This window comes from Amia ocellicauda, chromosome 18 (assembly GCF_036373705.1).
Source record: "Amia ocellicauda isolate fAmiCal2 chromosome 18, fAmiCal2.hap1, whole genome shotgun sequence".
NCBI lineage: Eukaryota > Metazoa > Chordata > Actinopteri > Amiiformes > Amiidae > Amia > Amia ocellicauda.
In genome coordinates this window covers 9,438,361-9,458,677 of record NC_089867.1, presented here as the reverse complement: position 1 = coordinate 9,458,677, position 20,317 = coordinate 9,438,361, and the positions used below count along the sequence as shown (strand labels likewise).

General features: G+C 40.1%; 1 protein-coding gene across 2 annotated transcripts in view; it reads right to left on the bottom strand.

Annotated features, from left to right (window-relative positions):
• Positions 1 to 13,415, bottom strand: part of grb10b (growth factor receptor-bound protein 10b) — a 112,312-nt gene extending 98,897 nt beyond the window's left edge. For both annotated transcript variants that reach the window (XM_066690439.1, XM_066690440.1), the window contains exon 1: positions 13,227 to 13,415. The gene's annotated coding sequence lies outside the window, so the exon portion shown is untranslated. The remainder of the gene's footprint in view (positions 1 to 13,226) is intronic.
• Positions 13,416 to 20,317: the final 6,902 nt, after the last annotated feature.

Here is a 20,317-nt window from a genome sequence, read left to right as displayed (position 1 = left end):
CGGCACCTATGTTGTAGTATTGGGGGTTAGCATGTTCCTATATACTATACATGCTTTTATTTTTAAGATACTAAGGGTCTCTTTCTTGTTTTCAAAGCACTGAAGGAACATTACATATATAAAAGGAAAGGAAACCATGGGGGGGGGAGTTTAGAAAAATAAAATAACTCCAGTACACTGAAGACATTGTTCATGCAAATGTGGAGAGTTTTCAATCCCACAGTCCTAACAAACCATGTTATTACTGATTAAAGAGAATGGAAAATGTTTAATTAATTAATAATCTGATTTTGAGTTTTGTAACAGTATGATTTTCATGCAGAATTCATCTTCACCTCATTAATTCCCTCTCTTTAACCAAGCTAGTCATATCAGGTTTCATTATCCAGAATCTTACTTTAATCTTGGCTTATGACATCTTCAAAAATATTTATGGCCAGAATAACCTTGGTTGACATCTGTCAGGGCTGCTGTCCCTGATTGCACTGCATTAGCTAGTTTGATAATGGCTGCAATAACATCGTTCACTGTTGTTTGTTTCCTAGGCAACATCTCGCATATCTACATATCGTTAGGGCCCATAAACAGTCAAATTGCATTTTATACATGGTATGCATTTATTTAAGATGCTTGGTTAAGTTAAGCAAGAGCAAAATAGGAATCAAACTCAGTTTCACTTATTCCTGTGAATGTCTAACCTGAGATGTACTAAAAGAGTAATAAGTCAATTATATTACAATGAGATTTGCAAGCTAGACAGAAAGGAGCAAGTTTGAAAACCGTTTTATTAAGGGCTAAGAAAAATGCGATGTCAATTATACATACAGCGCTGTCAGTGGGAAAACTATTTGCGTCGTGGAGCCGACTATTCATCATTAAATTAAATATCTAATGTAATACTGACAGTACAGAATGAAGGACTACTGATGACAGAGTAAGGGGAAATAACTGAGAAAAGGGAAAGCAACAGCTGTCTAAATAATGTTAACTGATACAAGCGGTTGGTAAAAAAAAAGGCAGTTACCAACATAAAACAACAAGATCAGGCATGTATGATCTGTACTCAACTTGTAGCTTATGGTTCAACAATGCATTTACGTTTCCTGCTTTGTCATCATATTAGAAATCTTTAGCACAGGGAAGTAAGTATTTGATCTTCGAAACACTGATCAAATTAAATGTATAGGGGTTCACAAGAAATCATGATATAAAGATCACAAAAACACTCCCAAAGTTATTATTGATGAGGTCACTTGGATTCGGGAGGCAAATTTCTCTCTCCGAATGAAACCCTCACGTAACCACCAAAGCCAAACAAAACAAGAATTAGCATTAGTAAAATACCATCACTGTCTGTAGCTATACTTCAAGCTTTTCAGGACTGTGCAAGTGTGTCCAAACATAGTTCTAATACTATAACACAACAGAACCCACGTAACATCTCATTATGTGCAAAGCTAAAGAATCTAGAAATAGTTTTAGAGATGTCCAGCTAACGTTATCCTTTTTCCAAGTTCAGTTGCCATGAAAACATACCCCAGGGAGTGGTGGTATAGCTACAGCACTCCGCTTTGTCTCTTCGGTTTTGTTTTCTATTTAGTCTGCTAGGTTTCCAATCAATACAGTAGAACCGAAGTGAAGTTAAGAACGGAGTGTATTCATTCGGTTTACTCCAGGTTTAGGATTAGTTTATGATGCAAGTTACACTAACCGAAATGCATCGTTTTGCACTTGGGCAATATGAAAAATGATCCCACTTATGGAATTACAGATATACCTACATCTCCCAAAGCCAGCATACTGTTGCTTTGATATTGTAAGGAATTAAAATACACACAAAAAATCCTGCAATAGCCAGTGATGTTGCTCATAAACTTAATCAGGATAATAGCAAGGTTTCTAACACACTCCCAGTAGTCTCACGCCTGAGAGGATTACGGGCAAAATGCAAGCGTTCCTTCTGGAATGCGGCGAGTGAATACTTTCCACATGGGGCATCGAGTGAAAAAATGAATGCAACCCATTTACTTGCAGGCAAAGCGCTGATCAGAAAAGGCATTTTGGCAGGGACTGCTGGAACTGGAATGTGCGATCATTCCAGCTGTGGAGCACAGAAAGGACTGCCAAAGAGAGCTATGTTGGAGTACAAGGAGAAAAATAAGGCAAGGGATGAATGCATATTTATGTGTATTTCTCAAAGCCATTTCACACTTAAAGCTCTGTATAAAGCAGCACTTTCTTGAAGGAATTTAGATGGTCTCCTTGGATAAAATGTTCTCGGCACTGTGCTGATAACAATCTGGATAAACATTTCTACTCAGCCCTTAATATGCTACAATCCTTCATGACCACAAGCTCGGGATGACACTATACTTTCCCCCAGATTGTTAGTGTTCAGGGGCGATTTCCTCCCATTGTACCTTTGACAGGGCTGTCAACTGAAGTGCATTACATGGAGACATGCTGTGAATACGCCACGTCACGTGACCCCACAGATGCTCAATTGTGCCAAGGTCATGGCTTTGTACAGCCTACGCTAGAACTGACAGCGTTCACTCCAGCACAGGGCCGTCTGCGCGCGGAGACAGGGAGCATCGTCCTGCTGAAAGACTACGCACCAAGAAAACCTGTACCTTGCTACCACAGAGGTTCTACAGAAGTACCAAACAAATCAGCACTATTATACCATGACAGAATATGAGCTATGACTCCAAACCCCAACCACTGTCCTTTCCCTGTAGACTTGTCATCCACTTCTACTCAATCATCACTTTAATAGAGGTTAAATGTAACTTAAATGAATACATAGAAGTCCATTTCCTACGTCCCTGCTTTTAGCGGCCCTTGCACCAGGCTAAATGAGGCTTCATGTCACATACGGCTTTTAGCTTACTAGCCCGCTGTCACGGCACCTATATTTATGTAAAGCCTGCTGCAGTGTTTGTACAACAGAGGGCGAAGTTAAAACGGAGGTAAAGGTTGTGCCAATAAGTGGGAAAGCATCTTGATTACTACAGAGGGAGGTTTTCAATATTGACTGTAATGAAGGCACTTTGGATGAATACTTAATGAAGTGGCATGGGGAAGTATACCAACTACAAGTGGTTTAATCCATAGTGCCAGCATAACATAATAAAGTAAAATGACAAATAATATAGAATACTACTAACAGGATTCTCAATTAGTCTATTTGGAAAAAACAAACCTATATTTTGATTACCATGGGTGACGAAAACATATCTAACTCCCTTCAAGCTCAGCTTAAGATGAAGACTATTGAATTGTTTCATAGTTTATTTTTAAATATCTCAACCTACTCTGCTAGGGTCTTCTCCCAAGAATTATTCCTGCGGCAAAAAGTCAGGCTCAAACAAGTTTACGACAACACCGCTTAATTTCTCCCATTTCAGAGACTCCAAATTCCTTACTTCAAATAAGATTAAAATCCTTTGATATCCAACACAAATATTAATACATAATTACCAAAAACAAGAATTAGCAACGACATGAAAAGGTTTTCAGTTTAAAAAAAAAAAAAAAAAAAAACACACACACCATAAAAATGCCATACTCAGTTTAGTTTTAGTACCACAATAAAACAGGCATTACATGTACAGCAGCAATGCAAATTGTCCTTTTACAGATACTTAGGATGCAAACTAATCATCAAGAGGAAAGTGTACAAGCAGCAGGTTTCTAGACAGAGGATAACATTTAATTGTTAACGAGATACAAATGTCCTGTTATTGGACTAACAAAACAAATGCAGTGTGCAGCTACACTATATCTCCACTATGCCATTAGCCAGTTCAACTGCTTGTGGTATCACATGGAAATTTGAGTTTCTGACCGACAAAAAAGATGCATGACCAAAAAAAAAAAAAAAAAAAAGGCAGAAAAAGACTGTTGGTTAGATGCATGGAGACTTTGTAACTGTTTAGATGGTGGAATGGAGCCCATGTCAATTCACTACACCCACCCACTGGGGTGTTATTTTAGAGCCTGTTCCACCATAGAAAAACCTGTGCCCTTTGAACTTCGAATTCTCAGGGCATATTACTCTGTATGGAGCTTGACAGTTCTAAGGTTAATCTCAGCAACAAAGAATCTTACTAGAGCAGAGAGCTTGAGTCCTTGAGGCTTATGTGGTATAATGGACTAATGCACCGCTCCTTAACCTGGAAGGTCAAACATGCTCACATGTGACTTTCCCAGTGTGACTCAGGTTCTCTTCTTTTACAGAATCACATGAATGCCATTGACCCAGGACACCACTGATACAACTGTACCATAGTCCAGATCAATACAACTAGAATCAATGACACAGGTGGTGACATAGGTGAATCAAAACGTATCTGCTTTGTCATTTGAGAAGACACAAGGCTCACTGAAGTCATTATATGGATTTCTGTCTAGTTCCAGACATTGACATTACAGTATACAACCTCTTGTGTGAGGGATCCGAGATCTGATGTCATCCACAGTCTCACATTTCTTAATGCATAGCTTGAGTAATTGGATTGGATTTCGTTTTCCAAGTCTTGGGAGTACGTTCCTGTATTATTTACGTTTTGGTTATAAACTAAAGCATCCCACCAACTCAGTTACTCCATTAAAAATCTAAATAATAATAATCTTACTTAGAAAATGCATACAATTATGTCACTTAATACTACAGTACTATTAAAATTGAAACACAGACTCTTCTGTAATTGAAAATTGTCATCACCATTACAATTCATGTTTCTGTTGCCAAAAGCCTGGCTTAAGCCTGGACTAGCTGCACAAGAAATCCGAAAAAATAAAGCATTTATCTGTCCCATGCAGCTTGGTAACTGTGGTTGGATCAGACTTCAATCTCTCAGTCATGTTTCTAATTTAATTGACAGAGTATTGTGCAAACTGCAATGGGATTGCTTTTCAATTCTTTCCTGCACGTCGACAATCAAAAATGGTCAGCCAAGTTTACCGATATCAGATGTGACCAGAATTTACAGAGTCTTCACATTGGAGCTCTCTGTATCAGACAGGCTAGGGGCAATTCATATGACTAGCCCATATTTGGATGTCATAGATGAGATGGAGTAAATATGTTACTGGCCAACATGAAGAGACCCTGGGCTAAGAATCACATTCTTCAGGAACATCAGGCAAAATCTCAAACCAAGGATCTGATACCTTGCTGCTTATTCTGGCTCACTCACTTTGAGCCCAAGGAGTTTGTGGTGGAGAGCACTCAAGCCAGGAGCTCCCATGGTATGACTGACCAACTGGAAAGGGAAGTCAAATTAGAGGTGGAAAAAGACATCGGCTGGACAAATAGAATGTCGAATCTTGCTATTCCTTTAACAAATGAGGAGTATCACACAATGAGGTTATCAACACGGAGGATGACGTGCTCCAAGGGAGACCTGTGACTCCAGCAGTGGTTTAATCCCATCCAAAATGGAGGGTGGCGCTGCCGTGCCAATGAGCAGCAGCAAGGTGTTTTGCAGACATGCGTCACACACACTTTCCCCAAGTCAGAGTAGGTTCAAAACAATAGAAAAGTTTTAGCTGAGAAAGAGAGGTGTAGGTGACCAGACCCTACCTTTAAATCTACATGCTATTGCCACCTAGGCTGGGGGAATGAATAACACAATAGCCCCTCAAGTATTATTTTTCCCCTGAGAATGACACACTAGGTACAATAATGTAATACAACGGTAAAAACAAAAGGTTTGTAAATTACTTCTGTTATTTGTATTATGTGAAGGAAGGATTTTATATCAAAAAAACTACATTGCATTGAAGGCCATATGATGAGGTTCTCATTGCTTTTGAAATTCTTCTCAACCCAGTTTCCATATTGGATTATTCTGTTCTTGCTCTTATACTCCTACAGCCAACTGCACAGACTGTGTGGTGTCGGTCACAGACCCTCATCATCGTCTGCAATCTAGCAAGTGAAAAAAATCTCACAAAACACAATCACGGTCTTGATCCGGCGCACATAATATAGGTGTCTGGAGCTTACTTGTGAAAGCAACCACAGAAGAGCTTAACTCGAGAAAGTCTAAGCAGCTTATCCAGTGTTATCATTCAAAATAATGTGGAAAGTTTGTTATTACCCATAATGGTGGCCCCTGACATGCAGGCGATTCTAACAACAGGAGGATTTAAGGATATTCTAACAACGGGATTCTACTGCAGAATGAATAATAAAGCTGCAGTTAACGGTGGTAAAGTCTAGCAGGAGAAGAGTGACCCAACTGTATTGACCATCCACTAGGTTTCAAAGAAGCCTCAGGGTCACATATGTATTTTGCCCCAGCTAATCGACTCATTTTAGTATTTTCCTTTTCTATATTCAAAGCAATACTGGTCTTCCCAAAGGACACTTCTGAACAAGTACTTCACCCAGAATGCCCTCACCCCAACTGAAGCCCAAGAAATCCGATTAAAGTGTTATGAAATTACTCCCGGAAAGAGATGAAATTGGCTGGCTAGTATACAAAAAGACCAGAGGAAGCAGACAACACCTTAGTAGGAAGCCTTTTTAAAGGGCTTCTAATGTAGACGAAAAAGAAAAAATAAAGGACCTCAGATAAGACCTGCAATTACAATAACATAAAACATTTTTCATTATAAAACATGGAATAAAACCTGGAATAATTTGCATAGACTTTAAATAGAATTTAAATTTGAGAAATTGTCACATTTGATATAGAATCTATTACAAATTTCTGTCATTCCACTTTGGGACAGATGTAAAGGATTGCCGTTACCCAAAGCAAATTAAATTTGATTCGCAATCAAACACAGACTGCCAGCTTTCACGTTAACCACTGTTTTGGCTACATTCAGAATCGTCTAGGTGCATCAACTAATTTTCTAGGTCTAAGCGAGTTTGCCATTGTTGGTCCCTATTTCACTAGTTGGGGAACATACTCAGGTCATTCATCATGACAGAGTACGAGACACGAAACACACTGAAGCACCAGCAGCTCTTACACAGAAGTCAGGTTGCATTAGAACAGCTGCCTCAGTGCACTTTTGGGGGTGAATTCCAGAACCTTTGATGTCACTTTTGCTGCCTGGGTCATGGGTCTCCTTCTCAGGATAAGACACACTGCTGGCAAACAGCATGTAAACAGATTAAGACCGTTATCTTCAGATGTCACCCCCTCAAAGAGTATTATACAAAACCCTCTAGCATTAAACCAATTTAAACAAACGTTACAGTCTACACATCATATGGGTGAAAATGTTTTTCTAATGTCAAATATAGGCCCTACACAACGTACACAAACAACAAACTGCACTTTAAAGCTTCATTTTATTACGATTTTTACTCTGATCTTTCATCTTCACAGGTGGACAATTCTGCTAACATACCTTTCAAGTAACATTTAGAGTTTGGCAGAAATATAGGCCTATACAAAATAAAGGAAAAATGTGATACTGACAAATGATCATGTATTACCTAAATGTTATGCTTCAGCAAATTGTATTATACACATACCTCGAATTTCATTATGTCATTGTCAATGGTCTTTCCAGTTAAATGAGCATCTAAAAATATGGTGCACTGTTATGGTCACATGACCCTTTCTTCAGTGCTCTGATTGAACTGTAAATGAATATGTGCACAGGTATTGCTTATGGGCATTATTTTAAAGTGCTTATCAAAAATAATATCTGGGGGAAAACATATCCGACAGAACATTCACATTTGCTACAGGAGAATGACTTTCAACACGAGCAGAAAGGTTTGGGTCTTTTGGAAGCTTTTGTGATGAAGTGCAGGAGCATCTTTCACAGTTTCAGTCGGAGCAACGCCTCATTGCTGGTGTGGTATTGCAGCTCCCTGCTGGGCTGTATTTTTTTTTCTTTAACTGAACAAGGGTCACTCCTGTGTGGTGGGAGAAAGAGGAAGAAAAAAAAAACTTTCCATTGAAGACCAGCTTTTCAATGGTCCTTCAAAGTGTAAGCCCCCCCCCCACCCCCCCGCCTTGCCTTGAAACAAAACGTTGTTGCCAAAGTGGTTCACAACTATGGTCAGTCACCAGGTTAATAAACATCGCATTCAGCCTGTCAGAGTAAACTGCAGCAGGGGAGAGCTTTCAAGGAAATTCACGGGAAATACGCATCAACTGCTGGCTTTCTAGTAATCTTCGACCACAGCCTGCATTTCTCATTCCATGGTTTGAGTGTATTCCTATACAAAGGATTTCCAATGCAAAGTGCAGCTGTGACTCTGAGGTTTGCATTTGGATCATTTCATTTTTAGTTTATGATTTGAAGAACACTAAAAACAGACAAGCTTTTGGAAGGTTCGTTGAGGTGTCAAGTTTCAGTATTAAAACAAAACACAGCAGTACAAATTCCACATAAAAGCATTTTCCAATTTCATTTCAAGGATATTTTTAATTGTTCGGTTTCTTATTAAATAAAAATGCAACTCTAGAGAGCAGTGACTGGTGTTACCTACTTTGAAAGTCTTTTGTTTAATAATGTTTAAAACTGACAAGGGCTCATTACTTTAAATGTTACATTATTCCTGTTTTTCTGCATTTTAAAGGCAGAATTTCACAATTTATTTTAATAGGTGTCATTGTAAGTGAATTGTACTTTGTTACTAAACAGAGGAAGTGTAAAAATAGTGCTCAAACTGACATGGTCATGAGCTTAACCACTAGAGCAAACTATGCATGGAAAACAGGGAGACAATTCAATTTTGGTCCATCCAGTTTGTTCAAGATCTGACCAGTTTACACATCAAATCCAATCAGTGCCTCTCTATTGTTCATTGCAGAGCCACTTGGCGTTTGACAGAAAGAGTACAACGGATCACCCAGACATCCAACCTAGATTATATTGTTCAATGCCACTTCTAAAGAAACACATGGTTAGACTTCTTGCAATATCCGTTTCTTTCTATGCTTAGAATTGGTCTTACTTATATCAGTTCCCAATTGTTTAAAAGTATAGCATCAGCTAGAGTCCTGGGGAGCCTAAAAAAACAGGGTATACTTTTAAAAACAGATTATGCCAAAATGCAGAAATTCTCAAACATCCTTAAACCCTCCATGTACAATTTTTTTATATATTAATTTTACTGTACACTCATTGTCAGACACATTTCCCTCAGTTTCAGGTTAATGCAAATTCTTCAGAGAATATAGCGTGATTTTCTGGCAGGTATGTTAAACCTTAGAAGCAAAATATGCAAATAGCGTCTTCATAAATGCTTCATCAAAAACAAAAAGTGTTTCAGCGCTGTCAGGACTAAAGAATATTTATTTATTTTTCTTAAGAAACTGGACCAAAACAGCACAATGTTTTTATCATTTTGCTGCACGATACCAGGTGGAATACCATTTATTTTTGATTTAGTTGTCAAAAATAACTGTGTACAGTGTAAGTAAACGTCAAGTTTTTGTGAGACTTAAGGCATAGAAATTACCTGCTCCCAACTTTACAAGAGAACCAGACATTCATTGTTTTTCTGCTTGGATTTGGAGTCAAGATATTAAATAATTCAATACCTCACCTGGAATAGGCATCAGTGTCTTGAGCCGCAATAAAACATTCATATAATAACATTTTTGGCTTAGATTTACCTTTAAGGTCTATGTTCGTCAACAACAACCCCCAATCAAAACAGTTTAAAAACAGGAGCATGACAGATTTCATATGAATTTCACACACTCTCCACTCTGCAGTTCCAGGTCAGCTTCTAAAGTTACACCCCACATATATAGAAACAGAAATAAGCCACTTCAGGCTAGCATTCATTTAATATGCATTAAGATAGTGTGTTGCAAAAACAAAACAAACGAGGAATAGACTGATCTTTCAACTAGCCATTAATGTATGCGTGTCAGATTTCTTCCACAAGCAATGAAAATATACCCTTCTACATTTACAATGGCTTTAAAGAGTACTTCTCCGAACAGAAGCAAGACCAGGTTAAGAACTGTATGCAAAACAACACGGTTAAAAGAAAAAAAAATGTTTTGGATTGTTGGCACCGCTCGACTTGAATGAAGACATTCCAAATTAGTGTTCAGTTCCCAACATTATAAATGCAGCATTTATCCGTTTTATGCAATATAGAACCAGGTCACAGATTGACAGCAGTGGCTTATTTAGAGTACTGAACAATATTAGTCCATTGTAGAGCTCTTCAGTTGCTCTCCAGTGGAAAAAAAAAACAGTCTGTCACGCAAAGACGTGGTGCAGAGATTGGTGGTTCAAACCTGGGGAATGCCTAGTCAGCTGGGGATGCCTCAACTTGCCACCCATCAGCAACCAGTGCTTCTGGAGCTACATTTGCAGGGGGACTTGTGTATCGTACGTAGAGTAGGCTTTCTACATTGGGAAGTATTACAACCCTTTATCTCCAAGCACCTGCAGATTTACAACAACTGTAGCCCATTTGAAAATGCTCTGCATATCAAAAGGAAGATAAACAACTATAAATACCCAGTGCCTAGACAGCCATAACCTGTGTCTAAAGCTAGCTCGCCTGGTTCTTCAACAGATTTTTCAACTCTTACGATACATCTGAGACAAACTGGAAGGAGAGAATGGTAACTGTGTTGATGAAAGATAAAATAAGGAAATGCACTGCACTGCTGGGAAACAAATTATTAATACCCGTGTACAGCTACATATAAATGCTGTAGCACACAAACCATGCACTGTAGCTCAAAGCAGGACTATACCATGCAGACACCCTTGAATGAAGTGCAAGAGCATTCTTCCGATACATAAATTATACAGAGTCACTAAGGTCAGCTCACAAAAACAGATTCAAAAGCAACCATTTCAAACCTCTAGACTGGTCTTCATTACTAAACAATACAAAATGAGAATAAATCACTGTGTAAACCATAGCAACTTACAGGTTTAAGGGATTGCGGCAGAGCCCGCAAAAAAAGCTTCTGCACTAACAAAGCCACTCTCAGTATTTCTTGGCCCAGACTTTGAAAGGACTGCAGATAAAGGAAGGTGAAATGTTGACTTGTGGCTCTTTTATTAAAGCTCCCTTGCCTTTGTGTTGCTAAAAAAAAAAAAACTCAAACTAATAACTGCTAATCTAGTGCAGAAAACTCAGATATCAAATGAACCTGCCCAAGACTTTTCTAAGGCAATAGAGCACAATGTGAGCTCTCTTCAAGAGACGCCAATTAAAGCTTTATTTTCACTTCTACCATGTGAAATAATGAGGTTTACAGTATGACAACCTTATAAGTATTCCCAAGCAGTACTCCTGTTGTTCTTTTCCTTTTTTTTTCTTCTTGAAAGGGTTTATGTAACATTGCAGTGCATACACAATACTGCATTATCTCATGCTGCATGTTCCTTTTCAGGGTTTTAATTGCAATTTGCAGTTAACAAAATACAGCACATTGGCTAATTGGATAAGCTATCGTGACCGTGTTTATGGGAATGATAATGAAAAATCACATTTTAAAGGGTTGCTAAATATCTGACATTACAAAAGCTTCCAACAATGACAAAGTGACTTGCTAATTGTGCAAATCTAATGAAAAATGAACTTTAAATGCAAGTACAAATCCAATGGTCAGGCATTGCTAGTGCCCAATTAGCTTTTAGCTCATGTCTTTGTGGTTTGATTGTATGGTTGTTTTCAGCATAACAATTTGCTCTAATTACAACTTTGTATTAGCTTGCTTTGGTGCAGATAAGGACGATGGCACTATGCAGATCACTTGTTGAATCACTTTACAATTAAACATTTGATTTTTAAATAAATATTTTAAAAGTCAATAGGACTTTTGATTTGGTCCAGGAATAGAAATCCACCGGATTGTGTGGTGTTGGGATATTAACCAAGGCAGAGGCGTACATCTCTAAACAGATAATTCGCACATTAATTAATTAATTAATGCATCAATGGTGGGGCTGATGAGACACTATATGTATACATGAATTATGTGGAATTTACTGAAGACCGTAACATTTTTTCTTTTGTTGTTGTTGGTCTTTTGTAAGTTGAAACCAAGTCTTTGTCCCCGTTAGTTAGCAAAAACAGCTGCTAGATTTGTCACAACACGCTTCTCTTCATTTAAACTGAACTCCAGCTTAATTTATCCCATTATTATGACATCAACAGATCCCCCTCGTTACATGGAGAGCACAGCACAGCCGCTACACTGCTGCAGGGTGCCTGCACAAATCTGCTGATTCAGCAACGCCAAAGTAAACAGCAGTTTTCGCCCAAAACACACAAGTGCCTCCCATCCAATCTAAAAATCAGCAATGAAACCATGCAAAAGCAACTTTTAAATGCCGATCATCCCATGCATAAGCACATACGTGTATTATTAGAGGGTTGCATAGTAAAATAACGTTTTGATGGGGCGTCCATGTGGAAAGACTTTAGCTTCCCTAGCTCACTAGTGTTGCAGCACGGAGACTTGTCTTGCCACCCCACCCCCCAAGGCTGACGCGAACCGGAGGGAGGATTGACCATTTACAATTTGAGAAACAAGACGATCACTATAAAAATACGTTACTTATCCGTTTAAAGGTCTGATCGAGCTCCTTTCGCTAGCAAGGTGCGTCGCAGACTTGTAATGCTCTTGATCAAATGAATACTTTAATATTGAAGATCATATGCAGCATCCATTCCAGCAAACGTTCTTTATAGAATGCCCGGCACAGAATGACGTTGCCATAACGTTCCATTTGCGTTTGTTGCAGCAGCACTCAAATGGATGGGTGTATTCATGCTCTCAAAACGTTTCTATCTTCAAACTTCTCAAATCCCCAAGAAGCATTGCCAATCATGCATGTTAGACTTTTGCAAACACAATTTTCCAGAAGGCGCCCCCCCCCCCCCCCAATCAAAAGACCTAAAACAAAAAATACAAATTAAAACTCCTGACAACATCAGATCAGTATCCCATTACTGTCCCGTCCTGCAATGGTTTCTGTTCTGCCACACGACACGCACAGATGTAACGTCCCACTCCTAAACTACACACATTTAAGGATTTACACTTCTATCGTGGGGCGATCGAGAGTGACACAGGTACCGCAAAAGCCCTTTAGTGAGCGATCACAACCCACCCCCACCCCCCTGCAGCCTGCCAGCTAACACACATCCTCAGAGCCCACTTCTCTCTCTCAAAACTTTCTTTGCAGCCCTCCGGTGCACAGTCACCAGCGCGATGAAAATAGCACAAGCCGCTTAATCTGGGAAGACTTACCTTCAAGCCAGATCTGTCCGCTGGGGGGGTGGGGGGGTACAGATACACGACTGAGACAGTGTGGACTAGAAGATGCAATGCTCGACAAATGGATCTGCTCGCTGCTGGACTCTTGTTGCTCAGTCTCTCCAGTGCTCAACATCCCCCCCCCACTAAACAGGCAGTTTTTACACGGGCTGCTCGCTCAGCTGACTCCCCCGACACACACCAGCAGACCCCACCTCCCCTGCAGGCGCCTCCCACCCCTCTCCACGCACAGCCGGCCGCGACACAGGCACCTCCCTCCCGGTGGTGCTGGTGCTGGTGGTGGTTGGCGGGGGGGGGGGGGGGACACGGACTTCTTAACCCGTTAGCCGGCGGGAGCTGGGGAAAGTCCGTGATCTTATTCGTGTTGCGCAGCTCTGCGCGGCTCCACCAATAGGATCGCCGCAATCCCGCAGCTCTGCGCAGGACTGGAGAAATGTGCGCTACACGATTTCGACCGCCCCGCCCCGCCCCGCCCCGCCCCGCTCACTACGAGCACGTATTTGGCCAAACCCCCTCCTGAACTTCACGCCTTTTTTATTTCCATTGCTCCCACCCCCTCGTTTTGAGAAGTTGGCAGCAGGTCGTGAACGCTAGCTGGGTTTTTTGTGTATTTGCTCCACACTTTCAGTAATGCCACCTTCTCGAGTTCAGGGCAAAACGTGCCCCCTCTGCCCTGCTTTGCAGAGGTGATGTCCGCCATGGCTGCTGTCAGAAACGAGCCCGTGTGCCGCCCCTGGGTGCCGCCTGTCACTGAAGCAGCCCCGGGGGGCCGCGGGGTATCAGCCCTGTACATGCGTGGACGTGATGTACGTGATCCCTGCCCTGCGTGGGTCAGAGACTGGCTGTGTTGCACAACCCTTATGTGTCACGTTGGGAGATTTGGTTTCTTATACATTATTTTAGTTAAACACCCCATCCGTCCTTTTTGTCAGAATGATATTAAATCCAGCATGACACTGCAATATCAGAACAAACTAATACCACTGCACTACATTCATCATCATTATTTGATATTAATATACACATACAACCACATATTCCTTATTGTATTTGTTGAGTATGTTGTTTGTAATACTTCAATAGCTATATGGATAGTACATTTTGTTGTGATACTTAATTTCTTTGATTTAAACTTTTAAAACTACAGTATATTAGGATTGCTGATTTACATTCATCTGGTGAAAGAAAGTCTAGGTTGAAACATTAGGCATGAAATATGCGGTTATACAGCCTGGTAAAAGGCAGACAGAGTTGTAGATTTAATACAAAGAAAACACACACACACACACACACACACACAAACACACACAATGTAGACATGGCTAGACCAGAAAAACAACAACAACACAACAATGCCCATTGGTTTACCTTCACTCTTCACTTTTCACGTATTTTGATTGGTTGGCTCCTGAGAATGAAAATACAAAACATACAAATCTCAGAAAACTCGATATAAGTATTATCTGATTTGCAATTAGACATACATACAATGTCTATACTAAAGCCTGCAAAGTTGCTGAAAGATTAGAAAAATAGATACACTATCCATCTATCTATGGAGGCACACACAAATAAAGCATTACATTGTTGCCCTATCCTCATAGTAGCGCCATTTTCACACAGTAGGAACTGTATTAGTGGGACCAGAAAACCTTTAGCTTTGTAGTTGTAAGAGATTTTGTTGATGATACACATTCCAGGAGTACAACTTTATCCTCCAATTTGTTATTACAGTTGACAAGTCATAGTGGAGATTATTTTTTATTTGGTTATTCTTATTGGACTCAACAAACTGTACATTCTCCATTTTGTGGACGTTTTCGGAATGTGGTTTACTGAAGTGTTATATTTATTTACTTAATTATTTGGATGGGCTCAGTTTTCATTCCAGTCATCTGCTGCGAAACTGTATCTTCCAGCATTTCACAGGAATACATAACTACCAAGTGAATAATAATAATGTGAATACGAGTGGCAAAGCTGTGGCCAACCCTGGGAAAAGCCTTCAAGACTTTGCAGTGCAAAAGGTTAATTGTCTGGAACTTTCCCCAGCTGAGTTTAAAGTGGAGCTGCCTTTCTTACTGAGAAGTACTGACAGTGAAGGGTGAGGCTGAAGCTATTGGATGAAGACAACAAGAACAGTGGTTTCATACTGTGCTCCTACTCAAACACCAAACTCTAAAGAGGCTTTATAAATAAACTGCCCAAAATGTCCATTCTGTTGCTTTTCCCATTATTTAATCACTAATCCTATATCAACTTGTTATAAAAGAAGACAAAGGAAAAAGGAGTATAAAGGTTGCTTGTTTTATACAAAACATTAAGCCTAAAACTAAAACTAAAGAACACAGGTTAAAATACTGTTATGCTATAACTATGCTTACATAGTTTATACTGTTTATGTGGAAATGGATTTTAAATACAGTCAAGTCTGTGTGTTTATATTCCCATATGCAGATTGTCTGGAAATAAACGCTTCACTGCTGTTGGAAAACTGGGCCAAAAGCGCCAAACATAATACAATGCAATTGCATCATCCAATACTTTACCCAGAAGGTCATTTTATTACTTAAGATTACTTAAAGACAGGATAGGATGATCAAAATAAATCCATACATGTCCAGACAAACAGGCAAATAGATTAAAACATATCTAATCAGCTATTACAGCCCGTAAACACTGTTAGATGAAAAGGGACGCAATTTAAAATCACACAGAGAATTGAAAGCCCAAGAACACTGAATGCAAACAACAGTCCAGAAACTTTATAGACACTTTCAGACAAGAAATGGGGAATGAATTCAGAGGAAAACATAAACAAAAGAAGAAAGCATTAGAACTGCCTGGGAGCAGGCCAAGACGCAAAAACCTGTAATTCAATACAGGAGTATCTTGTGCGCATAGGCGAAAGATAACTATTTGTTTTCTCAGAAAGGAACTAAGCTCGTGTTATGGGAGAAAGGATTAGTCGCAGGCAATCAAAACTGCACAGAAGCCCAGAGGTGAATCAGTAATGATTTGGGCTTTCAGTTCAGACAAGGCTGCCTTTACGTACTGTGCGGATAAATGGTTCACAATATTGTAACACAGTGCTTTGAACAGCGCTCTCTGAATGGTCCCATGGGTGCTCTGTGGAGTTTAGGTCGGGGTTCCTGTGTTGACCATGGCAGACTGACGTGCTTAGACCGCTCAAGATAACTGTATGTGCCCTGACAGGGAGCGTGATTATCATGTAGCACTGGATCAGGTTGCACTTGAAAAATTCTCAGGCAGGATTAGTCATACGGGCAGCTTGCAAACACATCCTACACGTGCTTTACAGAACGTCAGCGGCCGTTCACTCTAGATGCATGTCAGTGCTGGTCATTATTTGGGCTGTATTTTTGACTTGGTATGCGACACACAACAACTCGAGCCCAAACCACAGGGACTCACCCCAAGCAGGCATACACAGACTGAAAAACAGGCAGATGCTGTCAGTTTCAACAAAGAACACGTGAGGAGTATTTTCTCTTGTGTACGGATTGTTGCTATCGACCGAATGAATTGAAGGCCTCACGGTGTCACGTAAGAGCTTGTGTGCTGTATCTGTTTAAAATATGAATATAACTGTGCTCAGTCCTCTGTCCAAAACATCTAGAGCTTTCTTACTGTCCCTGAGAAAAAGCCAGACCAGTTGTAAGCATTGGTTGCTCGCTTTGTGCAATGTAAAATTCTTTTCAGGATAAGTTGTATGCTATCCCGTAGGGGTTCCCGAGAGGCAGAATTAGCCAAGACACCTCAAAGATTCTTAAGCTGAATTAGGCACAGCTGGGAATGCAAAGAACTGTCAGTTTTCTGCAGGAATTAGCGTTGAATAATATTTTTTCCGCCGAGTAATCTGCCACCCTCTAGTTACTGTGTTGCACACAGAACCTGATCAATAATGTACATCTTTTTTCAATATTATTTTTTTAAAGTTGGGTTCGTTGACTGTTTTTCTTCTCTTCGAAATGAGTTTTCTCGTTTATATCAGATCTATGTCTGACGCTTTGCATGTTGTTAATATCTCATCATGTACCGTACCTTATCGCTTGGAAGAAAAATACCGGTTTCTCATCATATGGGGCTGGTAATAACATTTTAAGAAGCTTTCATATAAGCAGAAATATGTGGCTGAGAAGCAGGGAAACAAAATCAGCCCACCTGCCAATGGCAAATTCCAAATGCATCGCTTGGTGGCAGATTTTTTATTTCTAGAGGGCACATTTTCACTGATCCAGCATAAAACTGTTCCCATTATATAGCCAAATGAGTCTGAAACACCTGAGTTCTGGATACATTTAAACAAATAAGGTCAGAGAGCAGAGAAAGTGCGTAACAAATAAACACCACGAGGGAGGGGCAGGTTGTGCTTGGTTTTTATGGAATAGTTTCAAAGGGAAATGATCAGGATATTTTACTGTACAAAAAAGCAAAACCCCATCAACCAAAACAGCTGCTGAGGGCCCGTGGGCCTGTGGAGTCCACACGGCTTCCCAGATCTCTGACAGGCAGTGAAATGAAATCCTGTAATGCAGCAAAAGCCATCAGTGAAAGGCACTGCTTACTAGAAGACACTGAGGGGGAATCTGAGTGGAGGAGTTTGCAGTGTATTCTCAGGGGCTGCTGGAGGAAATATGGCTCAGGCTTTTCACTCGCCTGCTAGAACATCTGTCTTCTTTTCAGTCAGTTAATGCCATGCAGGCTCCCAAACTTAATGAGATAAAGTCACCGAAGGGATTTAAGGTGGTGTATCTTGCTAATGTTCCAGTCCCCTTTCTTGAACTTAATCAACCCCTGCCTCCCTTAAAGACTAAGGGTACTTTTTTTTTTCTTTAAATATTTAAGTGAGCACAGAATACTGTAACACCTTCATTAAGATGTATTATTTGATTAGTCAGACAGTTTGACAGGCTTCTGGCTGTAGCTTCCTCAGCAGTTTATTCATAAATGGCAGCCAAGCCCCACATTTACATCTATAGACAGAAAAGTGCCAAACACTAAAACTAGTGCCTTAGGAATGGTAGAAGGTCTCTGTCACTAGATGGTGGTGATTAAATATATTTGGTGAGAAAGCTGGGTAAATATTATTGGGGTAACGCACCTTCAAGGAATATTATAACACTTTGTACATAGCTGATGCTGTGGTTCTTCACAAAATATGTCTGGAGATGGAATGTGTGGGTTTTTATTAATTTACTGACAGTTGCTGTCATAACTAGACAATGAAAAACGAAAGGGAAAAAGTGCAGCAAGATCAAGGCTAAATTGTTGGTTTAAATCAGTTGGAAAGGAAAACAAAAGCAATGCAGCCATGTAGCCTGATCAATCTGAAAACACTTCAGGCAAAAGCAGTTTACATAAAGAGAGAATTTTGCAATATTTGCCACAAGGTGGACATACAAAGGAAGAGAGTGTGTGTCTGAACTCAATAGGCTAGCATATTTACAGACATGTATTAATTAAACGTCGTGCCTGGCTTCAGATGATACAGATGATACTTTATTAAGGAACAGAACGTGCGGCAATGACAGACAAATATAAAGCACCTGCTAATATGTGTACATGATAGATAAAATACAGATACATCTACCCACACATGCATGTGCTATATTCTTCCATCTCTTTACCTACAAACACAGACAGCTTGACCTCTGTCCTGTGTGGCGTCTCCAACCGACATGCAGTGACCCAGTGTTTGGCATTCAGTCTCAATCTCAAGAAACGCAAGAAATTCAGCTACCTGTGAATTTACCTAGCAAGAACGTGCTGGCAGCCCACAAGCTTGGAACCCAAGTGTGGTCCACCATACCACTTTGAAAAGGTACCCCTCCACCAAAGTACTGTGGAAGTGATGTCTTTGGAAAATAACTGACTGTATAAGTGACTGTAGCTGTTAGAAACAGATGTCGGAAACTTCCTATTGAAGAATGGATAAACAAGCGATCCTCTTCCTCTACAGCGCCTGGCTGGCATGCGCACAGGGAAGCCAAACCCTGAACATTTTATATGTTTGTTTGTTCAGCGTTTGTTCAACTGCATTCGAGAGATGCAAGGCCGAATGACGTGTGTGTCGTCTTCAGTGTTGGTTGGGCACGTGGAGGCCTTGGCGATCTGTTCAGAGGAAAAACATCACAAAAATCAATCCTAAAATATTTCCACAACAGACGCAACATCCCGGGGAGAACATCTGAAATGCAAAAGAGGGGTAAGAATCGAGATGTTTCAATATGAGCGAGTGGCAAAAAGCACGTTTTAGTTTCACTCGTGCTCTGTGTATTTAAAAACAAGGAAATTACTGGATTCCCCCTCCCTGTGATCCCGTCTTTCCAACGGCACAGTTTGAGTTGGATTTCGACCAAACACCTCTGGTAATTTCCTAATGAAGATGGGAAAGCCTTCAGAAAAGCAGGAAACTCCAACCAGCAGAAAGCATGTGTGTCAGCCGCAGAGGTCCCAGTCGCCAGATGAAGAACAGCTCGTGCTGTAAACATGGCAGCTGCCGCCACCAAGCCAGTGGCAGATGTACGAGAACTAAGTAATGGATGTGACCACTGGCAAAGCCACATTAAACATCTAGGCCAATTCATCCAACTTGAAAAGAGTGCGGAGCATTTTAAAAACAAAGATGAAGCTTCTTGCAATTCTAAGAGAAAATGGAAAGCAAAGAGTAAAGTGATTCGAATAGTGCATTTAGCATTTATGGCATAAAAGGTAACCCTTGAACAGCTATGTATACGTGTAACTGTGCTGAATGCAACAGCCCTGAAGTCTGAAGTCTGCTTTCCTTTATTTGTAAATATATTATACCCTCTTTTTCATCATTGCTTCCATAAAATATTAAAAACATTTACGAATGAAGAGTTACTATATGGGGCTGATTGGAGTCTGCTAAGGGGCTTTACTAAAATAGAAACATTTGACAAAGAGCAGATTTGACAAATATTGAAAAAGATGTTTAGGATATTGTGCTGGAGATTTCATTTTTTAAAGGTCATTCTGACAATGGCTGAATAAACACCTGCTGCGGTTTTATTCTTTAC